At 39.1% G+C, this 17209-nt stretch overlaps 1 long non-coding RNA gene across 1 annotated transcript; it reads left to right on the forward strand.

The window, feature by feature from the left end:
• Nucleotides 1-562: 562 nt before the first annotated feature.
• Nucleotides 563-3882, forward strand: LOC149920171 (uncharacterized). Its single transcript, XR_016469004.1, has 3 exons — nt 563-621; nt 2009-2197; nt 3187-3882. It is a non-coding gene; the product is annotated as an uncharacterized LOC149920171 (long non-coding RNA).
• The last annotated feature ends 13327 nt before the right edge of the window (nt 3883-17209 follow it).

A 17209-nucleotide genomic window follows, 5' to 3' on the forward strand; every position in this document is an offset into this window, starting at 1 on the left:
ACAGCACTAATGAGAGAATGCATTGGAGAAGACCATTTCTGCCTGTAGGCCATTGAATTAAGGGTCCGAGCATCCTTCTGAACATGTGATAGACCCCAACTCTGGCTGCTTTGAATGTATACATGCAAAGAAACACAGCTAATTTATGATGGAACCAGTTGCTTTTGAGTCCTCTCCAAAAACAATCTCATATAACTTTTTTCAACTGGGGCCTTGGATTACAACCCTCTCACCTTCCTTCAGGCACCAACAGGAAAAGCACTTTCAGGGCTAGGATGGAGTTCACTTTCCCCATAGCAGTCCATACAGTGCTGTACTCACTTTGGTATTGATGTTTTGTCTGTTGTTGAGCAGTTGAGATGCTGGCACAGCATCAAGGCTCTCCCCAGTCATTCAAAGCCAGTAGGCTGTGGTGGACAAGAGATGGGGAGGGGACGTCACTACGGCAACTGGCCTAAACCAAACTGAGTATTCCAAGCTGCATGATGTCACACTTAGCAATAAAAGCTGGGAAATGGGAAGAAGAAGAGGGGTCTCTTACTATAAAGATAGCTGTCCTCTGGAAAAACTGTGTTGTACTCCAGCCTTGCTTCCCAAAATGTGACCAGACATCTCTTGCTGGTAGGAAGTAGAGAATAATTTTTTCCTCCTTTTGCTTCTTCATGGCTTTTGGTGGTTTTTGTCTGTTTGTTTTATTTCTATCCACTAGCTTGGTTTTTTTCCATCTTATTTTCTCGGAGAGCAGTACAATGGGAGTGAACTGCCCATCAGCTGATAAACCATCACAGATCTCAAGTTACCTGAAGTTATGTATGTGGAAAAAATATTTTGCTAACCTTCACCTAAACTACTAGTGAAATAGCTGATGAATTGAACTCAGACCTTTTATTATATTTAGGAGTGAGAAGCCCAAAGTCCAAGAAGTGTTTAGATGTTGTACTCAGGGACATAATTTAGTAGGAAAATATTAGTGGTAGGTGGATGGTATGGATGATAGGGCTGGATGATCTTCAAGGTCTTTTCCAATCTTGGTGATTCTATGATTCTATGAAGTTGAAAGTGATAAAGTGATAAATCATCAGGGAGTCACCATCCCTGGAGGCGTTCAAGAACTGATGTGGCACTGTGGGAAATGGTTAGTGGACATGGTGGGAATGGGTTGATTGTTGGACTAGATGACTTTACTGGTCTCTTCCAGCCTTAATGATTCTATGATTCTATGATTCTCTCTCAAGACAAGATTATACATGACAACTAATTAACATTTATAATCATGGCTATTGCAATAAAATCTGAAGCCTAAACAGAGCAAGGCATTGTGCAAGACAGGGTAACATGCAATCCTTGCTTAAAATATCCACTTTAAATAAACAAGACAAATAAGTTTAGAAAATGAATGTAATATGAGAGCAATGATAAAATATGAGAATGCGATGACAGCAGCCATCTGAGACAGTCCACAGTTCACAGTATTCATATAGGAGACAAAGCTTGTGGAAATAGAGAAGAAAGCAGGAAATGCACTGGGAGGGAAGATGGAGAAGTAAGAAGAAAGAAAACATGAAGTATATGCCAGGAAAAAGATTGTGTGTTTCACAGCACATTGTGAAGTGTATGGGGTTAAAGGTATCATGCAACACTTGGACATAAATCCACAGTGAAACCAAAAGACTGAAAAGCAAAATAAAGGGAACAAAAATACCAGAATAATCAAAGACAATGTAAATCTTGTAAGAATAGCATATCCATATAAATAATTTTGACATTTAAATGTCAAACTCATTTTATGACAACAACAGTAGCTGTCAAGTGCAAATGCGCTGAGCTTCCATTCACCTTTAAAATAGCAATTTAATAAGTAATTCTAATATTTTTCCTTTTATATGCAAGAGATCTCTGTTGTGCTTACAGGAGTTGTCATTTAAAGTAAAAAATGTCAGTCTTATCATGGAATATTTGTTTAATAAGTGACAGTATTGTTAAAATTCTGTTTATTATTTATTCCTAGCATGCTGGCTCTTCTTAGGACCATGGCCATTGAGTCGAAGCACTCATGATCTTGCTGTCAGCTATCCACTACTCCACACAGACATAGCTGAAGACAAATACCTGCCATAAAGCCCACTGGCATGCAGCTCTCTGTTCGTGTGGGCTCACAAAAGCAGCAGAGGCAGTCTGCACAAACCTGAAAACCTTGGTAAGCATCTCACGGTGCAGCCATAAGAACTGAAAAACAGACACAGCTCAGTATACAAATCTTTACACACACAGAGTCTTCTTATTAGAGCGTAATGAATGTACAGTATCTGAATTCGTGGCTGGTTCATCTTACTGATGATTATCTGGCTCATTTCTTGTACATCATATTGGATACATAAAAGTAATAACCAGAGATGTAGTGAAATGATAAAAACATAAACATAATTCATACAACTATTTAAAAAATAGATGGCAATATTACAGCACTGATGAAGATTCCAAGCTGAAAAGCTCATCTTTTTTGAAAAGCATCTTTTTTTAATTTTTGTCTGAAAGAGGTCCAACTTTAAGCTTCCATTTTTATAGCCTGCTTTAGGACAACATCAATTCAATTTTCAATATTTAGTTATTTGTACATGAAATACCAGATGTTCAGAATTCTACATCATATATGGATTTCTTTCTTTAATCTCTACTGAAGCTCAATAAAACAAAAATGGGATTTTTTCTGCAGTTTTTCTAGATAGCTACCTATGCCTCTGGTGTATGGACTACATTTCCATGTGTGATTAAAATGATAGGTGTCTCGTGGTTTATAAAACCCAATCCTGTTTACTTAACTGTGTTTTTAATTAAATGTGCTTTGCAGTTGAACTCTCTGTGGCACTTGGAGAATGCTATAAAAACAAAATGAGTGACTGAATGTAATATTGGATAGGGATTGCTGAAGTGCATTTTAATGTATTTAAAGTGTGTTCATAAAACTTTTGTTGGACAGACTTAAAATTCAAATTTCCTGGAGCAGAAGAAACTTTCTTCATTTTTTAGCCAGAGTGACGTATGACCAGATGTTACAGTCTATCCAGGAAAAAAAAATATTTTTATGCTGCTATTTCGCTTCTCAGTTTCAAGTTTTTCTATCTTACAGCTATTTTCATCAGCCACAGCAGAATAGGCAGTAAACAAGGCTCCTCTTCCTGCTTACAGATTAGCAATCTGGTTGCTGTGTCACAAGAACGAAGGCCGGAGAGCACCAGCTTGTTAAATCCCGAGTCTTTTAAAACCACATATACACCTTACAACTGGAGATTCAAATATCCTTGAAGTACTCAGTGACATACTATAAGAGATAAATAATCACCTGGGATTACATTCAGTACTTTGTGCTTTTACTGTTCCTAAGAAACGTAAAACTTCAGTTCTGATTCCATGCAGCTTTTCCCCATACGAAACAAAAGGTGTTCTCTGCCCGTAGGAGTGTATGATCTCAACATGAGACTACAGAGATAGAAGGCAGTGCAAAAATTATGCCTGACAGACCGATGGACAGAAAAATATTCATCCTAAAAATATACATCTACTCTAAAGTGCAATAGACAAAGCCCCCAAAATTTCTTCTTCTCTCTACAGATTATAAAAGGGATATGGAGATTTCTGATTCACACATCCACTTTACATGCATCTAAAATTAGAGGAAATGAATCTCAAAGAGTCAGAATAACAAATTACTGTCAGTTTTCTCTGGGAATAACAAACCTACGACACGGTTGTACAAAGGAGAGCAAAGGATTGGTTTTGCGCATATTTATACAGAGGTGATTTCATTGATGGGATCACAGAGAGCGATGGGCAGAAAGTACCAATGTGCTCTTCAAGATTTTACCACATGGGTAGTGGAAACTGATATTGTGAATGGATCAAAGACAGATATTAAGAAAAGCTGTTGGAAATATATTGGCTAACGTCAAATGAAAGCCTACAAGATTTTATGCAGAAAATGCACACTTTAGGAATAATACAACACTTTTCCTAACAGTACTGCATGCCAATAGAAGAAAATCTGCATTCTTTCTACACAATAAATGCAATCATTGAGAATGTCTCACTACTCGCTTCTCTGCTCTTTTTAATAGCCATGTTTTTCTACTTACTTCAGTGCAGATATTTTTCCAAGCTCTTCCAAGGTTTTCTACCTTACCCACTTGAACATCTTGTTATAAAAACGTCTTTTACCTAAACCAGCCACCCTAACTATTTTCCTGGAATAACTGAATCAAACTGACAGCCACCATAATACCTAGTCAGGAACTTCCCAGTAATGCAATGATGCCCTGAATTATTTTTCAATGATTTTTTAAATACATAATTCTATTTCCTCATTATCCTCTGCAGTAATAAGGCAATACTGCATATGTAGGAGAAATTTTATTAAGCTGCAGGAGCAAAATGTACAGCTACTGCTGTACCACTGGTACTCCTTAGACTTGTGAGTCAGCTTGCATGAGTCATTGCAAACCTTGTATTATATTCCAGATGGGAACAGCCAAAGAAAAACAAACGCTCTTTCTGTCAACTATTTCACCTCTAAACTGGAACATAGGAGCTCTTTCCTCAGATCCCAATTCAGCCACAGACTTTCTGTGTGATCCTATATGTATTTGCAGTGCATCAGTTACACAGTGGTCTGAGCACACTCTCAGCTCATATTGGTAAACCAAGTTCAAAGCCTTGCATTATATTCTGGGATATTTATGAGGGGAAGCTAAAGTTCTTCCTCATACAGCTTAAAATGATTAGGCATGTCCGGATCAAGAAGCTAAATCCACCATCATCATAAATTTGCTTATTCTAAGCTTTTTCTGTGCTTTGAGCCTGAGCTGCAGCTGTGACAGTAGCTCACACAAGGCAGACATAAAGTATGTGGATTGGGCAGCAACATGCTTATGCCTATTTTGTGCTTAAATGCACAGCATTTTGGTTCCTCTCTGTATATTTGCTTTTATTGCAGATCTTCACTTGCAGAACAGGAATCATCCCGACTTCTTTGTCTACCCTGGATTTAAAAAATAGGAACATCACAAATTCTTTTGTGAGTGGTGAGAAATATCTGAAGCAACTTTTTAGTGGTTTTAGTAGGCTCAGATCTTTGCATTCATTTTTGTATTGAAGTAGCTACACACATAGTAGAAGAAGGGTTATCTCTACTCTCTTATACTTGTCATGAACATACTACTCTAACAATTGAAATTACCCATTTTACTGCACTTTAAAATTTCCACAATACAATGCAGTTGTGCATGAGGAAGACAGAAAGTCATGGGGAAAATATCATAGCTGTCACAAAGCCATTCTTTAAAAACAGCACTAACAAGAGGGAGATGAGTATTTCTTTACACCCACTTTACATGTTTATGTCATTAAATGGGCACAGCCCTTGCCTACATGCACTTTGGCTGTGTTAAATCTCCAGATTTTAAAACTGTGCATGTTTTTACTTTTGTGACTCTTGAAAACAAAGCAGTGAACAGTGGCAATTTTAAATGTTGTGGCTTAGTGAAGGCTGGGGGCCCAAACACAAGTTGGCTGTATATCCTGATGTACAAAAGGACGTATCGTCTTCGAAGAAAGAATACACTTCTGTTCTACTAGAAGAGCATTTTTCTCTCAATAAACAGTTAGAAATGTCATTTTCAAGGATCACAAAGAATATAAATTTCATGTTAATGTATTATACTGTTCTGCACATCCCAGCGAAGTGTGGCACTTGTATTTGACAAAATTAAGGGGACTGTGAATGGGTGAATTTTCTGCAATTTTCCTCTGGAATACCACATTCCCAGTGATGTTGTGGTACAAAATACCATCAAACCCAGACATAGGAAACACTGAAAGCAAGCATTGTGGTGTTCTGTTTTGGAGAAGTGCTCACATAAAAGGTAGGAAAGGGTGCAATGTTGATGCACTATATGAATGTTCTGAACTAGATTCTAGAAACCATTACTGTTCCACTTAGCAAAGCTGGACAGAACAAAGTTTAAAGGAACACAAAATTTGATCCATGATGACATTCTTTAATAATTCATCACAGACTTAAGCCTCTTTTCTGGGCACCTGCTAGTAAGCAGCTACGCATTCTTGCCTCCAAAGATTTATAGGTACCACAGTGATAAAATCTGGGCAGTATGGTCAACATTACGCAACTCTTCATAAGTCCTTTGTTTCCTTCACCATTGAACTTTGAAGAAGAGCTAACTATGCATGTGACATATAATCTCACTGTCTTAAAAGGTTATGGTACCACTTTTTCACATGTATAAAAAAACAACAATAGGTTGTAAAATTTGATATCAGTGTTTTACCTTTTATGGATCTTTTATGGACCAGTTCTCTGTAAATTAACACTTGTAGGATGATCTAATGAACAGAGAGTATTTGAGGCACATGTTTTTATCAGTACAGTTCCTTCTGATGTATAACTAACTAGGGAGAGAAACAATGAGTACTTTGCTTTCTGAAGCCTGCCCAGGTACTGGTTGATGGTCACATATGCTGGCTGACGGTGGATGTCACCACTGTCAAGAGCTCACAGTTGCTCATGTGCCACTTGGAGAGGTGGCTTGACAATGACATTAGAAACAGTGTCTTTTTAACCACCTCAGCCATTCCAGGGGGCAGGAGAGCAAAGTAGGAGAGACAAAAGGACCAGTTTGGGTAGAGCAGTGGAAAGATGATGTATGCTTTTCAGACACTTGATCTAGTAATCTGTCTGCTGCAAGGAGCATGTGCAGAAAGCTTCCTCCTCCTCTTCCTCTCTAGGAAAACTCAGTCTCCATTTGCCCTCATTTGTCTGTACTCAGCTGTCAGGCAAAGACTCCAGCTGGGCAGCACATACCCTACAGTATGAGTGAGCCTGAGCAAATCCAGCTGTGGTGTCTGTCTCCTTTTCGCCAGCAGGGTATGCTGCCAATGCAACTGTGGCACCGTCACTCTGTCTTCGTGGCATGCCCACTTACAGTCAGTCTGCCAGGCACGTGTGTGTCATTATGACACATTTAAAGCACTGAGTGTTTTATATATTCATCCAGATTTCATCTTTTGTTCCTACAAAAAGTATGTATGCTTCAAAAAAAATTTCTCTTCCAATTCAATTTCTCTCCATTCTTCAGCTTCATTTCTGGTGCTGGTATTTATCTCGTCAAGCCCAGGTAACAAAACACATTTACTGGCTGCAGTCGAAGGAACTGTAAACAGGTTTCTTGCTTTCCTGCAGTTCATCAAAGCAGGAGGCCTGATACTACCGTAGCAGCAGAACCCTGAAGTGACACAACACTGAAATGACTCCTACAACAATTTGTCGATACTGGGGCAAAAGTTCTTCAGTCTGAGAGAATCTCAGAGGAAATCAGGAAGAATACTGAGCAGATAAGGTGGAGAAAAGAGCAGTATCACTTACCGAAGCCCTCTGCTGAAATTCTAGCTGCTTCACTTTGCACCTAAGGGAACTCTGCTGAGAAACTCTTCTACATGGCCACTGCTATACCTACTGATAAAAGCCAACCAACTAGAGACCTAGAGACGAGCAAACAAGAACAGAACAAAAAAAGTACATTGTGTTCCCAATTCTTCAAACTCTTCTGCAGCTGCTCATTTTCAGTTGTTTGCAAGAGCTCCACCATCCTCAGGTCAAATGTGTGTTCAGTGGTTGCAGTGTTGAGGGTGCAGATGTGTAAGGGTACCATCCTGGAATGTGTCACTAGAAGGTCAGAGCCTCCATGAGATATTTATGATCAAAATGATAACATCAATCTTATAATATTTAATCAATAAGCATAAGTCCCACTATTTTTGAAGCATGATTACCCATACAGGGTACTCAAATCTTGAATATTTCTTTTTAATAGGGAAAACATAAGACATCCAGAATCCAAGCAAGGAAAATCAAGGCCACAGAAATCAAAGCAGGACTTTACTCTTTTTTTCAAAGTAAAAATCAACTGTAACACACATCTGTAAGGACCACAAGACCACAAAATACATTTGATTTAGATGCCAGACAGCTATAAAAGATTTTTTGAATGTGTGGATATCCCATGGCTTCTTATTCTCAACATCTTTTTAGTGTCTATTTTTTTTCTTTTCTCAACGACAGAATAAGTCCAAAAAGGCCAAAAAAGCTATAACATCATCCTTGCTAGTGCTGCAGAATAATGACCTAAAATTGAACAGATTAGCTTAAATTGAAACATTTTTTGGCATTGTAACAGAGCCATTATGGGATATTTGGTTACCATAGAAACACAGGTAATGAATGAGGCACTGTCGCTAAATCATGAAAACTGAAATAAATGAGTACAGACATTGGAAACATAGGCTCATGTATTACATTAAAGGACCAATGTGATTGACACACCACTATCTCTAGAGTACAAACCCTAACTTTAACGATGGTGCAAATCTAAAAGGCAAACTGTACCTGGTGTCCATTCAGATACAAGTCAGAGAAAGAGAAGTTTTAAGAATGTGCTCCTCTCTATTTAGCATTCCTTCCTGTTACACAAGCTGTCTCTAACAAGCAAATAGTACTCCCTAAAGAGTAACATTTAACAACGAACCGTGGCAGCTACTACAGCACTGATACAGAATCCGTAAATTAAAATTCTGTTTTTCTAGCACTTGAATCTTCTGAGTTTTAAGGTTAAATACCATGCTGTTCCTACTGGCTTTTCCCTGAGGTAAACAAGGGATTGGCCTTTGTCTTCCCTATCTATCTTCCTATCTAGCTTTGACAGTAGCTAGGAAAATGCCTCCACTCTGCCTGACCACACTGGCAAACATCAGCCACTACTCCCACTGTCCAAAAGGTAAAAACCATGAGCAGCTAGTGGGCATATCTATGCAGTGAGGCAGGATTATGTGTACTGTGTGTTCTCTTTTATACACAAGCACAAATTTAGTATCAGCACAAACAAGAGAAAATTCAAATTCTGAATCTTCAACAAACTTATGAACACAGAAAGCTGTTCCTTTCAAATCTCTGATCCCATGCATGTTCTCTGTTACTTGGTCCACATTCTTCCTTCTCTTTCCCTTTTTTTTCTACCAGTACCTCTCACACACAGCTTCTTTTGCATTGAAAAGAAAGAGGTGTGAATTTAAAATTCTCCTGCAAATATTTCCAGTCCAGTCATTCTAAACATATTTGCCAGGAGACAAGTTCTTCATTATCGCATATGTTGCCAATTAGGAAACAGAGTCTCTTACTAACTAAATTTTATTACAGCAGTGTGAAGTATAAATATCAGAACTAGAGAGAGAGAATGAAGAAAAGGAGAATGCAATCTAATAACTTTGGGATTTACATAAGCCTTAGCAAACTGACAACTGCACAACAGTTATATGAAGACAGTATTATACATGCTAGAGAAATAGTGAGATACAAAGATGGGGTTTTGGAACACAGAACATATATTACAAGCAGGAGAGGTCTCTGGTGCTGATTGATAGTTTTTTCAGGATACTTTATGTCATGGTTTTATGATTTTTGGTTATCGGTATTCTACATCATAACATCATGCAGTGCACTAGGAGTTAAAGAGTTAATGCTCCAGTTCCAGGCATGTGTCTGAAGGGAAGAACTACACACCCCAGAGGACTTCACGTTCAGAGAGGAGATAAAACCTCTGGCAAGGTCACCTGATGGCCCTTTTTTCTTCAACTCTTCTTCCTGCTGCTCATCCCTGAGGCGCATCGCCTCAGCACTAGTGTAAGGCCTACAGCTTTCAGACACTCTCTCATTTTATTTGATTTATTAGCTCCACTTCTAATTTTACTGTATTATATTGTATTATGGTGTGTTATCTTACATTCTGATACCATATTTAGAAAATTAGTTTGTTTCTCTTCAAATCGTTGCAATTGTTTTTAATCATTCGGGATCCCCTGTTTCCACCTTTTTGGAGGCACGGATTTGTGAATCCCTCTGCCCCACTGCTCACGGAACCAGGCTGAACCAGACTGTAAACTATTGTTGCTTGAGAAGAGGATTTGGATTTGAGTTGCTGCATTTTCAGAGCTGGACAATCAGTATGTACAGTAGAATTTGGGAAACATTTGTTTCTGTCTTGCAGTTGTAGTTCAGCCACCTTCCAGTAGCAGAAGGTGACAGTAATATGGTAATATTCCCTGTTTCTGATTCTGTTATTACAGTATTATGAGGGCAATTAAAGGGAAATTACTCTCTAGAAAGGCTGATAGTTATAATCTCATCTTCCAATCTACCACTGAAATATGACAATCAGTGCTGTCTGCAGGCAAAGAGGAAACAAAAGAAATCTGTAAAAGCCAGCCTAATTCTGTTATTCCTGATGACAGTTTTACAGAACCAGTGATACCATCAAGCAGCTGAAAAGAAATATTGTACATAGCAGTCAGCACACAGGAAACAGTGATGCAATAAGAGAAGGTTGAGATTCATGATCCTTGAGGTTCCTTCCAACCCTGGCCATTCTGCGAAGGTGAATTTTTGTTGGTTATTTTCAGTTAGGTTCTACAAATCCTTCCATAAGCCTGCAGAAGAATATCCTCACCAAAGAAAAGGCTCCTCAGACCATCTGGCAGATCTCTTCAGTTCCTGCATTTTGGTTTATGTGTCAGATATCCTACATGCACATACTCTTAATGTCCAGGGAACCACAGAGCATTTCCCCTGAAGGCAGCTGGCATAGCTCAAACCACATTTGCTAACCTTGCAAGAGATGGTTCCTAGACTGTAACAATGGACATCATGGCAGATGTCTTTCACTTGGGCCTATCTGGAAAAAAAAAGTCCAATTTCTCCTATAATGTTCACATAGTTATAATCACAACTTCATAAGATGTTTAATATATATATGAAGAAGTGCTCTAAATGCAACACAAAAAGTTATTGCTTTATTTCTGTTTCAAAAAAGCCCCCATTAAGTTCTCTTAGCAGGAGACTTTCATGAAAAATGTCTTACACCTTATCATAACTCATTTTGATTATGTTGAATGAATTCAAAGGCTGTGTGGTTAGAAAGACTGTTAAGGCTGAATTTCTTGTTCTTTCCTTGTCCTTAAGCTTGTTGAAGAGTTATACTGGGTCTGGCTGGAATAGCATTTATTTTCTTCATGGCAGCATGCATGGTCCTATGTTTTGGATTTGTGACTAAAAGAGTGTTGATAGCAAACCAGTGTTTTTGCTGTTGCTGAGCAGTACTTGTAGAGCACTGAAGTTTTCTTGTTCCTACTCTGCTCTGCCAGTGAGGAGGCTGAGGCTGTGCAAGTAGCCAGGAGGGGCACGGTCAGGGCAGCTGACTACAGATCAGAGATAAAAGCTTGGGAAAAAAAGGATGCAGGGATGTTCATGGTTGTGGTATTTTTCCTTTGAAGTTACTATTACACATGCTGAGGCCCAGCTTTCCATGAACTGAATGGACATCTGCCTGCTGACAGGAAGTAGAGAATTAATTCCTTATTTTTCTTTAATTGCATGAGCAGCTTTTCCTTTACTTATTAAGCTGTCTTTATCTTGAGCAGAGAGTCTTCATGCTTTTCCTCTCTCAATATTTTTCCCCACTCCCTTGCAGGGAGTGAGTGACTGAGAGGGGGCTTAGCTGCTGGGCAGGGTCAAACCACCACAAGAAGAGGGTGACAAAACTGAGACTCTGAGATTATGTTTTTGTTCCTACTGATCCAAGGAGGCAAATCTCAAGGCCGGAAAAGGCAGGTGGTAGAAGATCAGGCCCTGTTCCATGAGTAGCATTTAAGGTGACTTTCCATAGATTTTTCTAAGGCAGGGTAACAAATGAGATGAGACAAATCTTCTCCAATGAAAAAGGGTATTAGGAACTTTGTGATTTTCCACTTTAAATGCCCTAATAATATTTCCATATTTTGCAAAAGATATCCTGAATTATTGATATAATATCCTGTTGGCAATGTTCATAATGGCTTTTTTTTTAATGCTATAAAAATCTTTTTGTGATTAGATTTTTCTTCAGCAAATTAAAGAAAGAAATAGACTCATAGTTCACCTAATGAATATACATGAAATTTCCCTTTGCATCTCTAAAATCAAATTGTGCTGAAAGACCACATTTAAAAAAAATTGTTCTTTCTCATTTTTGATCCAAAGAAAATCCTTTGCAAATAGACTACCATTCTACTATTCTTAGCCTGTAACATGTAATTTTGGCCATTTTAGTGTTAAAGGAACAACTAGCATATTAGCTGCTTGTGTAAAATTTTGTACACAAAAGATATTTGAAACCCACAGTGCCAACTCTTTAAAAACCATGCTTAAAATGGGTAATTAAAATGCTGATCATATTGAAATAAGAAACAAAGCTTTCACTGATTTCAGCAGGGTCCCTTGTACTATGTATTTGTTTGGGTGTGTGTGGATCAAAATGGTAAGTCTATTATCAAGCCCATCATTCAGCATTTATATAAGGCTTCCCTCTGGATAGAATGCTTTGTTTTGTTGACCAGTCATAAGAGGAATGCCACATGGAAGCTGTACTTTCTCAAGTTATGAATGTACTCGCAAAGACAGTGCACATCAATTTACCCGCTGAGGGCTGAGCCTTTCATGTTTTCTTTGATGAAGAATTCACATAGTTGCTCCATGGACTGCCATCTTGCCTCTGGCTTGTAGTGGTGACTCCAATCTCGTCACCGGATATGATACGATGTAGGAAACTGTTACCTTCAGCCTCGTATTGGTTCAGTAGGTTCTGACAGACTTTCATGCAGTGTTCTTCCTGTTCCTGTCAGAGCATTTGTTGGAACCACCTTTTCAATATTCCAGTGCTGCCACCATAATTTCCAACAAATTTAAGCCAATGTTCAGCTCTGGACACAGTTCCATGGTCATAATCTGCTGATTCACATGGATAAGCTGATTGATATGTTTTTCATTTCGTGGTGTGACGGCTGTCTTTCACATCGCTGTTGTCACTGCTGAAATGAACCCCCACAGCCTCACTATGCTCACAGCCACTGTTTGGTCTCCAGAAATGTTCAGCAAGCATCAATTAATGTCAGCGGGCGCCATTTTTCCACATGGAGGAATTCAATGCTTTGCTCCATACGCATTTCAATGTCAGATGCCATTTTGTCAGTCTGCCCCTCTGCTGCCATCTGTCAAACAGCAACAAAACATAATGGCATGTTGGTGGGAAGGGTCTACTTCTATTGCTGTACCACCAACATTTATCCCTGACATTGTGGGACAACACAGTAAAACAAGAAGCATTACTTTAGGAGCAGCCTTTGCACAGCAGCAGGCAGCCAGGGAAATGGGAGATCCTCTTCAGTTATTTCTTTTAAAGCAGAGTTCAGTAGGAAGCGAAAACTGTTATGAAGGCCTTTTTGGCCAAACACTAAAAACAAGAAGGGTCACTTTGGTGATCTTTTGTTCACCAAACACTACAGTCAGGGACATTCAGCAGCTTAAAACTTCCTTCATGCTGGCTGAAAATCAGCTTCTGCTGCCCAGTTTCTTTCAGGAGCTGACTACACTGCAGCAATAAATTTCACCAACAGAATGGGGAAAAGTGGAGAACTTCACCCTCCCAAAATACAAATGAGCACAGCTATGACATGAAGAGAAGGCAGAAGCACAAACATTCCTTTTTCATATTTCTAAACACTTGATATACCAGAAATTTCCTACAAAAATCTCTCCTAGAGTTATTCTGTTTATTAATTACCAAACAGCACAGCAGAAAATACTGGCTGTAGGCTGCCATCTGCCGTTTTATGTAATGAAAGGTCACTTGTGAGCAGATTTTATTCACAGTGCATTGGCACTGTAAGCAGCACGGCAAATCCTTGCCCATAGCAGGCTGGGGGCATTGCATTCCCATTGGTGGCATTTGATGAAGCTTCTGGTAGCCACTGGGTTTTCCAAACCTAGCTTATAATTTCCCAAAACCCCTTCAAAATTCACCACTTTGCTCAGGCTAAAGTGTTGTTTATTAATTGTAATTGAAATGGAATATACTTCGATGCTTGCTGTCAGGTTATGAATCTTTCAACCTTACAAATACAGATGTGCAGTTCTTGCATAAGCCACACTAATAGGCAAAGCCTAATTTTTGTAGAGTTCCATGTCATGTGTATATAACTGCACACTGTTTTCTTGCGGTAGAATTATAGTTCTAAATTCATCAGATGATATGCCCTGAAGGTTCTCCATCTGTTTTCCCGGGCTCTTAAAATCATTTAATGACTTATTACAGCTCAGAACACTAACAGTTTATTGGGTTCAAACGAGGCATGTAGAGTAAATGAACACGTGCTGATGAGGAGATATCAGTTCTCTTATTTAGCTGACATTACCATGTACAAGACATGCTCACAAAAAAAAAAATACAACAAAAAAACAAAAACAAACAAACAAAAAAACCCCAAAGCTCTAAAGATATAAAACAAGCTTTTGTGTATCAGTAGACTTTTTGCCACAGCCTTCAATGAGTTAAGGATTCCATTGGATATATGTGATACATCTTAGTCTTAGTACATACATAAATCCCCAAGCCTGAAAAGAGCACAGAATGTACGGACTCTCAGACTGCGAACAGTGCTGTTAGTTTTGCAAGGGAAGGGGACATAAAATTCTTTCCATGTTGACCACATTCTCAACAAATGTTTCCAGTGATCACTTCAGTGTGCAGCATGCGCCTCCATCTTGTGGTAGTTATTGTTTCTGAAACAGTACTGTTAATACTTCACCTCTTCATCTGAGTCATTTTCTAGTTTTTAAAATGTCTCAAGGCAATGTCAGACTTTGTTCCAAACATAGTCAGCAGAATAACTGAATGGCCAAGGCCACAGTTGAATAATGCAACACCCAGGCATAACATTCATGATGCTGTGATCAAAACAATACTGCCATGAGTAACAGACCTCATGCTAACTTACTTTTATATTCTTTTCAGGCCTTTTCTAAGATCTAAGTACCAAAGGATCTCTGTTTTTTTGTTGATTCTGTGTTTTAATGGATCTCATTGGAATGTATAGAAATCCATGGTGATGTGTATGTATTTGAATTCAGAATTTTATGGTTGTATTTGAATGCACATATTTGCAGCTCCTGCATGAAAGAGAATAGGGATTCCAGTATAAGGTTTTGGGCCAGAAAAATGAAATGATCCAAGGGATGGAACATCTCTTCTACAAGGACAGACTGAGAGAGCTGGGGCTGTTCATCCTGGAGAAGAGAACGCTCCAGAGAAGTCTGAAAGTGGCCTTTCAGTATCTAAGGGTGACTGTAAGAAAGAAGGGGACAGCAGGGTCTGTTGTGATGGGACAAGAAGAAATGGTTTCAAACTGTAAGAGGGGAGATTTAGATTGGATATAAAAAAAAGTTTTTTACAGTAAAGATGGTGAAGCACTGGAACAGGTTGCCCAGAGAGGTGGTGGATATGTCCCTGTTCATTGAAAAGGTGTTGGAGTAGATGATCTTTAAGGGACCCATCCAACTCAAACAGTTCTACAATTCTATAAGCTAAGTGCATTAGGAAATTTCCTGAGGCATATTGTTTCACCTGTTAGATTCCTTGGCAACATAAAGTTTCTTGGAGCCATCTTCTTCACTTTATTGTCTCTTCCTAAAATCAGTGAACATCTTAAAATGTAACACGACCTTTCTCATTCACTTGATCTGACAGGAAGTTCAGCAAAGGCACATCCAGAGCCCTGCATCTGAGATGGGATAACCCCATGTATGAGGGCAGTTTGGGACAAGGAATGGACCCACAAATTCTCGTGGGTAACTTGAACATGAATCACAATATCACAATGAAACTTTGCAGCATGGAAGACTGAAGCTTCCTGGACTATATTAGCAGAAGTTAAGCCAGTAGGACAAGGGAAGTAGTTACATTCAGAGCTTGATAGACCATATCTGGAGTTCAGTTGTGAGTTTTGGGCTTCAGAGTAGAAGACATGCTGACATCCAGGAACGAGCAGAAAAAAGGGGTCTGGAGAACATGCTGCACATGGAGATGATACAGGGTCTGCAATTACTCAGCATGGAGAGGAGAAGGTTGTTGGTGGGGTGATCTTAAGACTCTAAACAGCTAACAGGAAACTGTAGAGAAAGTAGAGCCAGAATTTTCTTGAAGGTGTGCAGTTACAGAACAAGAGGCAACAAGCACAAATTGGAGCACTTTAAAAAACTGGAACAGCCGTAAAGAAAAAGTTTTTAATGTGAAGGTGGCCAAACACTGAAACAGTTTGTACCAAGAGGCTGTAGGATATCCACTCTTAGAAATATACACAAGCCAAATGGGCACAGCCCTAAGCTACCTGTTGTAGCAGGCCCTTCTTTGATCAGGGGAGCTGGATGACAGACCTCCAGAGGTGCCTTCTAGCCTACCCACCTTTCTCCTTTACTTTCTGAAGACATTTATTGTTCACACAGCTGTTACAACATGACACAGAAATTCTCCACTGGCTCTCACTTAGACACTTCAGCAGCTCAGGAAACAGCACATGACATTGGAACAGAATATCTGCTTGGAGCTGTCAAATCTGGCAGTCCTGAGCGCACACACTGAGACAACTCCTACTAGTTGTACCTTTAAAAAATGTGTGCTTCTCTTCTGTGTACTGGGGGAACAGCTACCTTTCTGTTATTTAAATGATCTTGGTTGCTTTTTAAATAGCTTTGCCATCGCAACAGTACAACAATATGAGCTGTCATGTTAGCAGGCAACATGAACCATTAGTATTTTACAGTTAGTGGAAAGCAATTAAGAAGCTTCAAAGTCAATCAGAATCAATCACAGAATGGTTTGGTTGGAAAGGACCATTAAAAATCATCTAGTTCCAACCCCTCTCTCCCCTTGAGAGATGTGGGAAGAGTGATTACCAGTGCAAACTCCTCATCCTGGGGAGAAATATATTTCCTAATTGGCAGTAGAAGAGAGTCCAAAAAAAGACAAAGGTGATGCTTACAGCAGAGAGAATGGGGGAAAGATTGACCAAGCACTCCTGAAGCAACAAGACAAAAACTGGTGGACTTTGTTTCTGCATAACACATTAGTGAAAAATTTAGTTTGCTGATGCAGAATGTGAGGAAGCATAACCTCAAGACCTAGTGCTGTTTTGAATGACCTAGACTGATAAACTGAGCATCTCAACTGACAGTTGATAGGTTTATCTGTTTAGTCTTAGTATATTTGTATTTGTTAGGGAAACT

Source organism: Phasianus colchicus, chromosome 1, assembly GCF_987193195.1.
Source record: "Phasianus colchicus chromosome 1, bPhaCol1.hap1.1, whole genome shotgun sequence".
Taxonomy (NCBI): Eukaryota; Metazoa; Chordata; class Aves; order Galliformes; family Phasianidae; genus Phasianus; species Phasianus colchicus.